Raw genomic sequence first — 14682 nt, forward strand, 5'->3', positions numbered from 1 at the left:
AAGCGTATATTGTGGAGAAGAAAAGACTGATGGAGACGGAAGATGAATATAATATTGTTTTTTTGGTGGAAATACTGACTTCTCAAAGCTTGTAACAGAGATGTAGAGGAGATAATCACTCTCTCTGCTCCCACCGTGAACAATTCGGAAATCTGGCGCGACCCCGGCGTCGGGTCACGAGCGGATAAATGTTTCAAGTTTGAGTGATGAGGCCGGCGATTCTCCACATTTCATCTTGTCGTCAAGCGATTTCACAGAGCCGGGCTGATTTGCCCTCGTATAAGTATAACGAGGATGAGTGAGGAAATGAAAAAGCAAAGCAAGCGCAAGCGCCCGATGCAGTCGATACGACATCCACAAGCCATTAAAAACACATCAGCGAGCCGCGCCGCTGCACCGGCTGATGTGCGTTAATCCAACAGTGAAAATAGTTCCCGACAAAAATCACTGTTTGTGATATTGTTGGAGGAGCATTTAGTAAAAACTACAGCGCCCGGCCGTTTCGAGCCGGATGCCTCATGGCTTCGGGGAGTCAGCACGGCTCTGCAGCGGCACCGGCATTAGGAATAATTGCAGAGCCTGAGGGAAATAAGAGAGAGGAACAGAACGCAGCAACAGAGATGATAATTTGGTCTCTGTAATCTTAATCTCCTCTCTGTGGTGTATTAGTAGGAGTCGCTGCAGCTCACAGGGGAACACTTCTTCCCACTATACCTGTCTCATCTCTGACACATGGACGTATGAGCTCTGATAATATGCACTCATGGCGCCAAAAAGAAAAAAAAAAGAGAAAAAAACGCCCACGTCGTTCTTTTATCGCGCCGTAACTGAGATCTCGGAGACGTTTTCTCCATTAGAGGTCCAGGAATGTGTGGGATCGACCAACTGGAGCGAGGCGAGGAGAGGCAGCAGAGGCGTGACCGAGCGGAGCGGCAGGAGGACAAATAAGACCGCCACGCTCCAGCAGCTCTGCTCCCGTACGGTCAGCTCTGGCTCTATGTGTGTGTGTGTGTGGCTGCCTGGAGACCATATATATCTATCTATAATCATGGCGAGGTCAGCACTGATGCACTCACACACACACACGCACACACACTGTGTATTGAAGCTTCATGTCCTGCTGCTCACTTTGCAGAAAGCATGAGATCATAATGTTGGAGGATGGAGAAAAAAACACATATATAACAAGTCATTTGTGCAGCTTTTCTAAGAATCGTTTATGTGTAATTTTCCAAAAGCGTCCCACGGAGCGCTCTTATCAAAGAGTTGGCTCTCAGAAAAGCTGAGGAGATACAATAACGTACAAATGGAGCCTCTAATTCAATGGTAACTACAGTATAATGCATTGAATGTATCTGATACCGACTCCCCCTCCATTAAGTGGTATTACATTACTACACCTCTTTTCTTCCTCCTCCTGCAGCTGGAGGGAACTCGACGACGTGCTGCGAGAAAAGCAGACTGTGGCTCTGATAAAAAGAGGGAATTACTGGAAATAACTGCAGGTTGTTTGAATCTTTAGCTTATTGCAGACAGAAAAAAAGTAAGCACCCCCTCGTGACATCAAGGCGGCGACGACGACATCTCCACCTGGGAGACTTTGAAGGCCCGAAGGGGGTGAAAATGCACAGCAGCAGCGAGTAGGAAAGAGCAAAAGGAGCTAATTACTGGAGCAGCTGTTGGGACTGCCAGTCAGAGCAGCGGTGATGGCGGCGGCGGCGGCGGCGGCGGTGGCACTTTGCTGCTCGGTTGGATCCGTTTTCAAGTGAAGGGCTCTGGGTGGCGGCACTCAGAGGTGATAATGAAGCTCGACATATGCACAACATGTAAAGTGATGATTGCCGCTGTGGGACGAAGAAGGCGTCGAGTCGGAACGAGGATGTCACTCCAGAGTTTAGGATATGACGGAGCATAAATCACAGCAACTCCACTAAATGACTGAGCTGTGTATAATTTAAAGACTTCAGCTCAGATTGACCACTTCATTTTTTAGTTTTTTTTTTTAGTTTTTATCCTTTTTACGGCCGATCCTTCTCCACCTGAGCCGAGCAGTCGTAAAAAAAACCACAGCGCCGTCATACAGTATAAGCATCTGCTATAAATCCACCACGAAGGAGACGCTGACGGACTTATGATGTGTGGAAGGTGCGATATATAAAAACACAATGTTACCAGTGGGAACAGTAGGAGGTCAGAATAATATGGGCTGTAAATGGCTTTTAAATGAAGTGGAAGAAAAACAAGAGGGTTTTATGGAGTTCATTTCAGGTCCTATAAAACTGATACGAGAGCAGTTTTGCACAAAATTGGCGAACGCACATGAAAAAAAAAAAAAAGATTTCCAAAAGCCCCGAGTCATGTCGATGACTTGTGCCACTTTTGATTGCTTTGGGGTTTTATAGCTCCTGAACTCCACATGCAGTCAGTGGAGGACGAGGAGGAGGAGGAGGAAGATGAGGATGAGGATGCTGCACATGATGGAGCTGCCAGAGAAAGTCCTGCTTCTCCGCTCAGACACGACGCTGTGTGAAGCTGATGGATGATTCTCTCCCTTCTCTTCATTAAGCGTCCAGGGGGGGTCGGGGGTAAATCACCGGGGTTACCGCACCTCAGTGTTTCTGTGTTCAAAACAAAAAAAGATTGTTTTATGATTCTGACACGTAGTACTTTGCTCTGCTGCAGTTTGTTTCTGACAATATTGTGTTTTGCAGCGAGCGGTCGACCGGGCTCAGTATGACTCGAGGCTACCATGACTCCAGGTCGCTGCTTCTTAAAAATGTACATCACCAGAGCTAATTACACTGGGGCCAGTGTTTCTATTATTCCAGACTGGAATGGATATGAGATATAAATGTGAAAAACCACACCATGTAAAGTTTCTCTAATTGGTTGTGATTTCTGCAGCGTGACCAGAGCTGCATGTGTCTCAGTTTCAATACTTCTATGAGTGAACTGTCATGTAGTATCCTATCCTATGTACACTATCCAGAGATGGAATTGTGGAGTCATCAAGTCATCTCCATGCCATGCATTTGTTCTGTTCATGCACTAAACCAGCTGAGTCCAATCTGCACAGCTCCTCAGCCAGGAAGGTGAGCTAATTAGAACAAATACATGGCATGGAGATGACTTGATGACTCCACAATTCCCGCCTCTGATATCAGTTACGGTGTTGAATTTCACCACTTTCTGTGGGATCGGTCTCCCGGCAGGACACCAACTACTACATGCTCTCCATTTCAGCTGCAGATCGGCTGTTCATCTGATGAGTGGCAGCTTTTGGTTTGTGAAATCAATAAATATTTACGGTATCTCTGATTTACTGATGTCCTGAGGTCCGGCATGAGGAGAATCTCAACGCTGATGATACGCTGTCCCAACACGTCACGCAAAGATTTCAGTCAAGTTGAGTTTTTTGAATTTGCATCCCAGCATTTGCGTATTCGCATCACGCCAAGTCCGTCATTCACGGCACAAATTAGTGTGTATTTGTGTCTTTGCATTCACATTGTACTGTATGTAATCTCGTCACGCGAAAAATTCGCTTCATGTCCAGTGTGAACGCACCTTTAGTGTCGTCTCAAATGAAATACTGTCATTGTGCACTAACCGGAACTAACGGTCGCAACGGTCGCCAACGTCGTCTTCTTTTTTGGACGCTACTGCCGCCCCTTTAACACATCTACCAGCTTGTTTTGTTTATAATTTCAAATAGCGATAATGAACGCTTTACTTTTACTTTTATTTTGCTTGTGTGAGCCACCTGTTTAATGCGAGGTGAAGATTTGGCAGCCGGCTCCTCTTACCGGCAGAAAACATTGGTATGTTGATTTACATATATTAAATTATGTTATATTCCGCTACATAGCCACGACGGTGATCATTGAGGGTGGGAAGTGTCCATCGTTCACCACTCAACTCAAAATGGTTAGTGTAAGTACGGAAGTATTAGAATTGAGACACGGCATTAGTCTCTGTCTCGTCAGCCGACGCTCTCCATAACAGATGCAGTAAAACACCTGCAGCTCTCCAGCACAGGAAATTGCACGAACAGGCCCAGAGTCGCTGCCACTTCCTCTCTGATTCAATCAGTGGAAGTAAAATTGCAGGAATGCTGAATCACACAATACATTCCATTTGATTACTGACACAAAACTATGAGGAAAGAGCTGCAGAAAATAGACTTTGCTTGCTGAACAGAGTCGTGCTGCAGATTTACAGACAACAGCTTAATGGTTTCCAGAGAGCAAGCATCTTTTCATGACCGTTGACCTCGTGGGACAAGATGACAAAACCTCTTTGTGTCTTAAAAGTTGCACAAACTCCAAAACTGTTTTCTGCAGATTGTTGTTGAATTGCAGATCAGATTTGAACATATTAGGATCTTTTTTTTTTTACTTTTTTTAAACTGCCACAGTGAGTTACTGTGCAGTGCAGTAGACTAATAAGAGGGCAAACTTGATTCAGAGGCGTTCATGAACACTGTAAATTCTGACTATAAATATAAAATCGTTTCTTCATAATCGCTCATCCGGAAGAACCCGTCAGATATTAAACTCAAGTACATTTCACTGAATATTTTTAGCTCATAAATCATCATTAATTGTGCAATAAAGCCCTCGTTCGGTCTTCTTTCTCTTCAGGGAGAACAATAAACCTTCTTCTCTCTACAGCCTTCGACTTCCCTCTTAATATTCTAAAACCCCAATCAGTGCAATTAAAGGTCCTTCACAGAATGAGACTAACATGGGGATTTGCTGATTATAACCGAGGCCTCTGAGTCGCCCACAGCGCTGAAGTGAGTGAGTATTTGTTCATATCCTGTGGCCCGGTGCAGAGGTCGAGGCTCTGCAGTCAGAGGTCAGCAGCACCATATCCTTCATCCTCATTCCCGTTCCTCTGAGTGCTGAGGTCTCACTCAGGCTGCGACTGTTCAGCTCCTCGTGCCGTTTATAGTTTAACAGCATTAACAGAGGCTAATAAAGTCTTAAAAGAACCATCTGAACCCATTCTCCCCTCGGTACCTCAGGAAGCCGACTCCTCTAACAAGCTTGATCACCGGTTTGGACCTTAAAAATACATAAAGTAACTCATCTGTCTCCATGGCACTTTGGTTTTGTACACTATACAGAATAATAAGCAGCAGTTTTATATCTTATTCTGCCTAATGTCCCCCTCTCTCTCTCTTTTTTTTTTTTTTTTAAATAGCATTCCCCCTGTCTCCATTAACTCTGTCTGAAACATTACCCTCCTCTGCATCGCCTGCAGGCTTTTAAAATGTGGCAGCTCCTTCTGAGTTCACTGAGAGCAGCTGCCACTTTACTGACATAAAGTTGCAAACAAAAAGAAATAACTGAGTGTGCATATAGATAACAGGCTGAAGAACGATAATCAATAGTGTGTGTGTGTGTGTGTGTGTGTGTGTGTGTGTGTGTGTGTGTGTGTGTGTGTGTGTGTGTGTGTGCGTGTGTGTGTGTGTGTGTGTGGTTGTGAACACACATGGGAGCGGGTCCGGCTAAATATGAGCTTATTGACTGTCACTATGGTTGATGTGAAGGACAGATACCGTCGACTGAGCCCAGAGGATGGTGTGAGCGCTGTGTCTGTCAGGTGTGTGTCAGGAATTAACCCTGTAGCTCACCTGCTGCAGCAACTATAAAAAATATATATATAACTGTCAAAAAAAAAAAAAAAACCCACATAATGTGATTTTTGACAGGTTTATTTTTCACCCAGTAGGTTTTTAAACACCATGTTCTGTGTAGAATAAAAAGAAATAACAATCAAAATCAATTGGTTTCACTGGATTTTCTCAATCATGTGTCATAAAGTTGCTTTTGAACAGAGAAAAAAACTGAATCTGAACTAATGTTTGCAGACAAGGCTTTGCAGAAAGACTGTAAAAAAAAAAACACCAGCAGATAATCTTTACTGAAGGCTGTGTGTGTGTGTGTGTGTGTATGTGTGGTATAAAATCCACTGTCCACTCATTTACACAGCAGAAGGGAAAATATCAATAGAGAGAAGCGAAGGGAGATTGTTTATTAAATCTCTAATCAAAACTACTAGCAGCTAAATAAATGGACAATCAAACAGAAATACAGAGCAACAATGAGCATCGTGACGTGTATATTCTGTATGCCGATGACTCACGACTCTACGTTCAGCTACAACTACAGATACAACTTTTAAAAACAGAATAAAACAAAACAAAATATAAGTTTCCCTGTGCACTCCTGAGCCTCTGGCCTCTGTTTTCATGTGTTAACAAAAAGTTTGGTGGTTATTTGGGCTTTGACAGAATTTCTAGAAAAGCTAGAAAGCAGCACAAGAAAGAACAAGCTGTACGCCGAACCAGGGCTGGGTTCACTCCAACACCAGACCAGATAATCAATAAACTTGAAAAAAACTGAAGAAGGATTACAGAGACAGCCAGAAAGACATTTTGTTTACTCCCAAGTGGTGTGAATATATGGGCTGATTCACTAGAAAGCACCAAAAGTTCTGAGACTCCAGAAAAGAACAAGTTCCTCGTCTTTCTGAAAGCGACCTAAGTTCTCCTTTTATAACCCTCCACAATGGGCCCACTGTGGAAACACGAAAAAATGTACAAATGTGGACAGCACCGTCTGACATTCACATTTTATCTGCAGAGTTTCAAACTCAAACTCATTTTCCTAAAGGACAGGCTGAAAGGTAACACAGTACTTCACCGTGTGTGTGAGAGTGTGTTCGTGTGGTCAAGGTCTTAAACTTTTAGTTCATCATAAAGTTTAAAAAAAAATCTAATTCAGGGTGAATTGAATCCTGTTATAAGACGATCAAAGGAGAGATTCACTCTCCTGTCGTCCACAATCTCCTCATCTGAGACTGAGACCTGAGGCAAACATACAAGAAATGATCTGAGGTGAGACATGAGCTGGACAACAGGACGACCAGAGATGGACAGAGTACTCGACCCCAGTACTTGAGTAAGAGTACAAATACTACTGGTCAAAATTTACTCCGTTACAAGTAAAAGTAGCTCAGTCGACATGTTATTCGAGTAAGAGTAAAAAAGTACTTGCTTTTCAAGGTACTTAAGTATCCAAAAGTACATGCTTTTAAATTTACTTTAAGTAAAAGTAAGAGTAAGAGTACATTTCTTATTTTTCACATCAATGAATTACTATACTTTTTTCTAAATGAATTTAAGGACCTTTTAACTCTTGTTTCTGAGAATGAACTCTTTGAAACCACATGCACTGATGTGCTTGCTTTTAGAACCACAATGTTATATAAAGCCTGCAGACACACCTATATAAAAACAAATAAAATGAATGGGATCATAAGAGGACAGCAATTGTCATTTTCATGACTTGCGGTATAGTTTTGAGTTGACAAACGCAGTCGAGAGCGTGGCTACTTTGGCGGTATCCTTATGAGGAGGGATGACGTATTTCTGCTTTTATGTAGATCCCAGTGGAGAGCTGCACTGTGATAGGTCTCCTTCTTTGACAAACACAGCTTGTGTGCAATAGTATAAAAAAATTTTTTAAAAAAAGAGCAGACCTGAAAGTACTTTTCAGCCTTCCTAGAAATTAACTCGAGTAAAAGTAAAAATATTTGTCTTGGAAATGTATTCAAGTAAGAGTAATAAGTACCAAAGAAATCAAATACTCAAGTAAAGTGCAAATCCTCTGGATAATGTACTCAAGTACAGTACTCAAGTAAATTTACTCCGTTACTGCACCAGTAGGACCACTCCACCCATCCTTCATCCTTTGTTCCTCCCATTCACATGTTCTTGTTTACTTATGAGCCACTATTAGTAAATGTCAAGGTCGTTTATAAATCTGCACGTACAGTAGCTAATGCATTTGGCCTTTTCTCCTTTTATCTGCCCGGGCTGGACTGTAATCACATCACTCCCTTCGACCCTGTAATTTGTGCTTTTTTCAGCCTCAGAGAGAAACTCGGCTGCTGTGTAATTTAGCGTGTTCGTTAAACACACACGCACGCACGCACGCACACGTGTGAGATAATATCTTGGTTTTTAATCACACACACCAAAGTGAGATGTTGAGCTGTCAGCGAAAGGCGACGGGCAATAAAACTGCACATTCATCGCGCAGCTAAACCGTCGCAGCCGAACACAATTAATTTTTTTTTTCCAGAATGTGCTCTGTGTGTGTGTGTGTGTGTGTGTAGTTTGCATTATGGTTGATTTAGTGGACGGGGGTGATACTCTCTTTGTAAGCCACGGTGTTAAACGAGTGTGGTCTGATATCTGTGTCACAGAGAACTGCAGCTGACAGCACGGTGGCACCGCGAGAAACTTAATGAGCGCAGAGATTACGGCGCAATTAATAAACAGCTTTTATGAACACGGCACTGGATGGAATTAACATAAAACTTTATCAACAGCAACAAGAAGTGGAGTTGAAACAGATCGTTGGTCGTGTGTGTCACGGAGGAGAGAGGCTGTGGTGTATCAATTAAAACAGGTTTAAAAAAAAGAAAAAGAAAAGCCGACTCATAAAAGTCAAACAACAACACGACAGAACTGATATACGCCTTGAAAAGCAACAAGGCAATGAAATATTTATGGAAGCAACAATAAAAAAGAAACCAAAGCAGACTGGTGAATGATGGATGAGCGGGACGTCCAGGATTCGTCTGGACGGCGAGTCAACGGATCAAACCCAGACAGAGACAAACACACCGGACAACTTTGATTTGGTTTCCAAAATGTTTTCAACATTTATGACTGACAGTTCCTGTGTGCACAACAGTGTCTACACAACAAGGTGAGAGCAGGTTAGAGACAAGAGAGGCACCGCAAAGTGGAGAGCGTAAAGCAGCGTAGTCAAACATGTGGGAATGGGAGAAAAAACCCAAGAGGAACAGAGGCAGAAGCTGCTTCAGCAGCTTAACTCTAATACTGGTGGTAAATACCAACAACTACTTAGACAAGTCGACTGTAACCGCAACAACAACGTGAGAGGAAGGAGGTTGTTAACTCGTGCTGAACACAAACCACAGCTAATTAGCGACAAAACACATCCACACACACTGTGTTGATCTGCTGCTTCTGTCGTTCAGCAATTCAATTAAAATATCTGGAAAAGTTCCACCTACAAGTCGCTGTTTCATCTGTTTAAATAAGACCAGTGGAAACTCACATCTCCTGTGGATGGATGGAAAAACATACACTCACTCACTGTGAGCTAAAGCTAATAACTAACAGACCAATCACATGGCTGTAACTTAATGCATGTAGTCCTGTAGACACGATAAAGACTGGGAATCAGAATGAGGAAGAACGGTGGCTGATCTGCCGGGGTTTTCTCACACAACCACCTCATCTCTGAGGAATAAATATCCAGAGAGCATCAGTTCTCTAGGAGATAATGAACACTGGACGACAGAGGTCGGTTTTTGCCGTGAAATTCAGATGGTCGAGTCAGAACTTTGGGGTTTGTTTTGGGGAGATTGGCGGTGCAAGATGGCGACACTCTTTAAAGCAAGACCCTTGCTAGATGTATAAAAGAATAATTATAAGGCTACGGAAACCAAACAAATTTTATTTTATAGCGATTATACACTTATACAAATGTATTCATGGGTAGTATGTTCAGATTTTGCCAATAAACCTTGACAGTTATTACACACTGGACCTTCAAACTCCCTGTGTGACCCCAGTCGACCATCTACTGATGCTACTTCGTGCAGCAGAACTCTCCACGTCACAAAAGCTCAGATCATCTCTCTCAACTAGTTTCTTGAACATCACGATGATGAGTTCACTGCCCTCATCCTTCACAGTCCCCAGATCTCAGCCAAGTAGACAAGACAAGTTTATTTGTAGAAACAAAACAGTTTGTCTCAAAAGGACTTCACACAGCAATCATAACAATACCCTCTGCCCTTTGGCCCTCACAACAACTGTGGAAAAACTCCCAAGAAAAACTCCCTAATAGGAAAATAATGGGAGGAACTAGAGGGCAAGTGAGAGAGGAGTAATAGCAGAGATTTGACCTACAGTATAATATGTGGCAGAACGTCTGCAACAAGATAAGTTTCCTACACCACCAAGATTTAATGCAGGGATATTTCCAATAAAATGGTCAGATAGTTTATAAAAAAGGATGCACACTGTGATTTTTTAGTCTTTCCACCACCAGGCAACCCCTAACTTGTGTTTTTCTGACCTGTTACCCGTGAAAGTGAACTGGAACAGCAGTCAAACCCGTAACGTCCCACCCGTAACCTCGTACCAGATCAATGTACTCCCAGTTCTGACCTCTGACCTCACACAGCCCTCTAAACAAAATTATTATAGCAAGGTGTTGCTCTAACGTTATTTACCTAATGTTAACACATTATTGGCAGCAGATCTATGTGTGCATTAATCAATACAAAATACGTTTCAAAACAGTACAGATAATGGAAGACAAAAGGTATTGGAAAAAAGGTTTGACACTAGCTACTGGAAAGCTACAGGGGGCCAAAAACCCACTTTCCTGGCGAAATTATGTAAATGCAAATATTTAGGTCCTACAATGGCATTAATAGTCACACAACTATGAAATTTGGCAGAGAGTATCCTGACACATAGGGGAAAGCAGGAAAAAAGATTCTGGTGCTTGCTGCAACTCTATTTTAAGATATCACCCTCAACATCCCAAAAAAGACAAAAAAAAAAAGTACTGTTCGCCTGACAAATTCTCATCAAAATTAATATTTTTCAGCACTTTAAGGTGAATAGCTATGCCTGACATGTACAGTATATAGAAAACTTCCCTAATTCATAATCTTCCATTTGAGTCCAAGATGGCCTTTCTATGAGCTACTGGAAAGCTACAGGGTAGGTCCAAACAATGCAAACCCCTATTGTGAAATACCGTTTATTTACATCTTGCTACCGATTCTCTGTGTTTGGGTCGTTCACAGAAACAGCAGTCGACCTGTCCATGGAACAGGTCGACTGCTGTTTTAGGTAGACTGTTTGCGTTGTACAAAGTAAAACAGCAGTCGACTACAGAACTGTCCGTGGTGCTGATTCTCTGTGTTTGGGTCGTTCGCTGCAACAACAACCGACCACAGGAGCTGTCCGCGGTGCTGATTCTGACACAGCTAAATGCAGCAGAGCAGGGAGCCGAGCTCTGAGCGTGGGTTTACTGTACGTCACGCTGTGAAATACAGAGACTGCTTGATGAAAAACTGCCCCTGAAGGCAACGTGCATCAGTGGTTTTGCATGAATTTACCTCTAAAACAACTCTGTCTGGTAACGTTCTGTTATTATCTCATAGCGTGGTGAATGTGCAGGTCACAACTTGTCCATGAGATGGTTTTGGAGTTGTTGGATTGTGTATTTGATGAGTTTGATGAGGGAAACCAAGAAATCCCATGAGCCTCCGTAGCGTAGCTCTGAGCAGCTCGCGGCTCTGCTCCGCCGTTCTAAAAATAGCTTGCACCGACAATTAAAGGTAACGAACCTACTGCTATGACTATAGGGATTATGGCAATGGGCCAGTTTGCCAAAATGTTGAACTATCCCTTTAAAAGACATTTTCATTATTGTTATGATTATGTTTTTGCACATGCGTCGTCATGTGACACTAATTTTAATTTTCTGTCTCCATTTGCATCATTATAAAACAAATTCATAAAAGAATATCGGACCTGCATCATGTTTGAAGTTGTAAATCTGGAGATTTTAAGGTGCATGAACAAAAACAATCTTCATCTATCATGAACAGGTAGACTGCTGTTTTAGGTAGACCGTTTGCGTTGTACAAAGTAACAGCAGTCGACTACAGAACTGTCCGTGGTGCTGATTCTCTGTCTTCGGGTCGTTCACTGCAACAACAACCTACAGTACCACAGGAGCTGTCCGCGGTGCTGATTCTGACACAGCTAAATGCAGCAGAGCAGGGAATCGAGCTCTGAGCGTGGGTTTACTGTACGTCACGCTGTGAGGTGTCTAATAAAATCGTGCGGTTCACACTGAGTCAGGCCCCATGAGATCAATTTGAGGCATGTGACATCTTGGAATGAGTTCCTGGTGAATCGCAGCCCTGCAGTATAAATAGTAAAGATGACATATGACAGCAGAGGTAAGTCAGTCATCACCTGATGTCACCCATCCACGCCAGAATAACCCGGCAAAAACAATACTTACTAGTCACAGTGTTGATTTTTGTAGGATGAGAGCGTGTGGAGGTGAAACTGTGAGTGTCTGTTAATAAGACACATTTACATCTAACAATCAGTGGCATGAGATAATCTTGAGGAAACACATGGCTCAATTTATGCTTCCTATCAGTGTCGAGTAAAAACACAAAAACAGGGAAATGTGTTTTGAAAAAGCACTTTTTTTTCTATTCTTTTTTGTATTTCCTGATGCCACTTCTCTCATGTCTGAGCTTCACAGGTAAAACAGCCCTGTAACTAGAACTTCTTCAAAAACACAGTGTCTCCTGGAGGGAAAGGGAGCCGAGCCGTTTGAACCCAAACCTCAGACAGTCATCCACATTATTTTTAGTTTAAAACATCCAGACGCAATCTGCTGAGAATACGACACAGGCGAATGACTTCTGTGAAGGAGGAGAGTCCAAAACTAAACTACACGGCAGCTCTGGGAACAGAGGAAGTTAGACCTATTTGTTAGACCTGAGCTGGTGTGATGCAGACAGGCTGGTAAATAGTTCATTCTGGCCTTGTTGCGGGCTGATTGTTTACACCTGTTGAGCTCCGTTTAAACCGGTGTGGAGTGAGGAGGTAAACACGTCTCATTGTTATCGGCCTGTTTCTACCTGGTGTGTTCACTCAGCAGCAGCAGCAGCAGCAGCTTAAAACAAACTTCAGGCTCTAAATCGTCTCTGGTACAAAATCTCATCTTAAAAACAGTGGGCAGGAAAATCTGTGTTTACTTTGGCCTTAAGGGGAAAGTTTTGGCAAATTGGCCCATTGCCATAATCCCTATAGTCATAGCAGTAGGTCCGTTACCTTTAATTGTCGGTGCAAGCTGTTTTTAGAACGGCGGAGCAGAGCCGTGAGCTGCTCAGAGCTACGCTACGGAGGCTCATGGGATTTCTTGGTTTCCCTCATCAAACTCATCAAATACACAATCCAACAACTCCACAACGCTCTGGTGGACAAGTTGTGACCTGCACATTCACCACGCTATGAGATAATAACACAACGTTACCAGACAGAGTTGTTTTAGAGGTAAATGCAGAGACTGTTTGATGAAAAACTGTCCCTGAAGGCAACGCACATCAGCGGTTTTGCATGAATTTACCTCTAAAACAACTCTGTCTGGTAACGTTGTGTTATTATCTCATAGCGTGGTGAATGTGCAGGTCACAACTTGTCCACCAGAGCGTTTTGGAGTTGTTGGATTGTGTATTTGATGAGTTTGATGAGGGAAACCAAGAAATCCCAATTGCTAACTCAACATGTACTTAGTGTGGAGGTATTTTACTCTGGAGACAACGAAAAGCAAGACAGAAATTTGCAATCTGAGTAAAGCAGCATCTCAGTGAGTTTTAATAATGTTGTGTTGCAAAGCAAAGAGTTTTCACATGAAAGAAGAGCTAGTTAACATTTGTTGAAGCTCTCCTGAGGTTAAACCTCCTCCCTTAAGCAATAAGGCTTGTCTGCATTTTTAAATATATTTTTGCACTTTAAATAAGAAGTTCTTATTAAAAGAAAATTAAAAGTTATATCTTGGTGCAAGGTTCATACCAGATATTTATAATGGATCTATGCAGGAACGATTTTATGAATCTCCCTGTAATATATATAAAGAATGAATAAATGAGATGTTCAGCACCAGGTTCACGACAGATTTTACACATAATACCAACAATACCAATAATAATCATTATGATCAGAAAGAAAACAGACAGTAACTCGACTGCCACATCACTCAGCAGATTATAAATCTGTGAAAAACTTATGAGCCAGCTCTGGCAAACGAACACTAATGAGGAGTCAGAGGAATATTAAGGTTTGAGGTTGGATCTCACTGACAAGTTCATATAAATATCTGAGAGGAAAGAAAAGAGTAAAAAGAAAAACATAATATTTCAGTTGTTGGACTGACCCCGACACAACCGTCTGTTTGTATAAATGTTGTGTCAGGACCCACAGACTCCACTGAGCCAGGAGATATAGAATTACTTCACAGCACTTTTCACTGTTGATGACGCTGATGTCATTTTGGTTCCCGTGGTTTCTGTGGAGCAAACCTCCAGTCCACTTCGGTCCAATCCATTATTCTGACTCAGGTTCATAAAAAAGTTGGATGGCAGTCCCGTTGGCAGTGAGGAGAGAACGGAGCTGCATTCGATTTATTTACAAAGAGCTTCTTGGCAAAACATCCTGAACATCCATCGTGTCTATTTTCTTTTTTTTTCTTACAGTAGATCAACGTGGCACTGCGCTCGGCCCCCCGACGGTTCGGTCCTTGAGAATCAGCGTGTTAATACTGAGTCTGCATGGGAAAACTGGCTCTGAGATGCTGCTTGAATCAAGTGGAACAATCTGCAGCAGCTTGTAAAATTAGACAAGTTAATCCCTTTAAATCAATTTAAATCCCTCTTGAGTGACAGAGAGTGGGAATGCATGTGTTTACTTTGAAGTGTTGTCGTCCCTCGTCGTCTTCTTCTTCTTCTACGTGTCCTTGGCCT

General features: G+C 42.5%; 1 protein-coding gene across 1 annotated transcript in view; it reads right to left on the reverse strand.

Moving 5' to 3' along the window:
• The window catches only part of asic2 (acid-sensing (proton-gated) ion channel 2), a 524547-nt gene that overhangs the window by 205604 nt on the left and 304261 nt on the right, over positions 1-14682 (reverse strand). The gene's annotated exons all lie outside the window — the stretch shown is intronic.

Source organism: Trachurus japonicus, chromosome 8 (assembly GCF_045865225.1).
Source record: "Trachurus japonicus isolate A0001 chromosome 8, Traja_1.0".
NCBI lineage: Eukaryota > Metazoa > Chordata > Actinopteri > Carangiformes > Carangidae > Trachurus > Trachurus japonicus.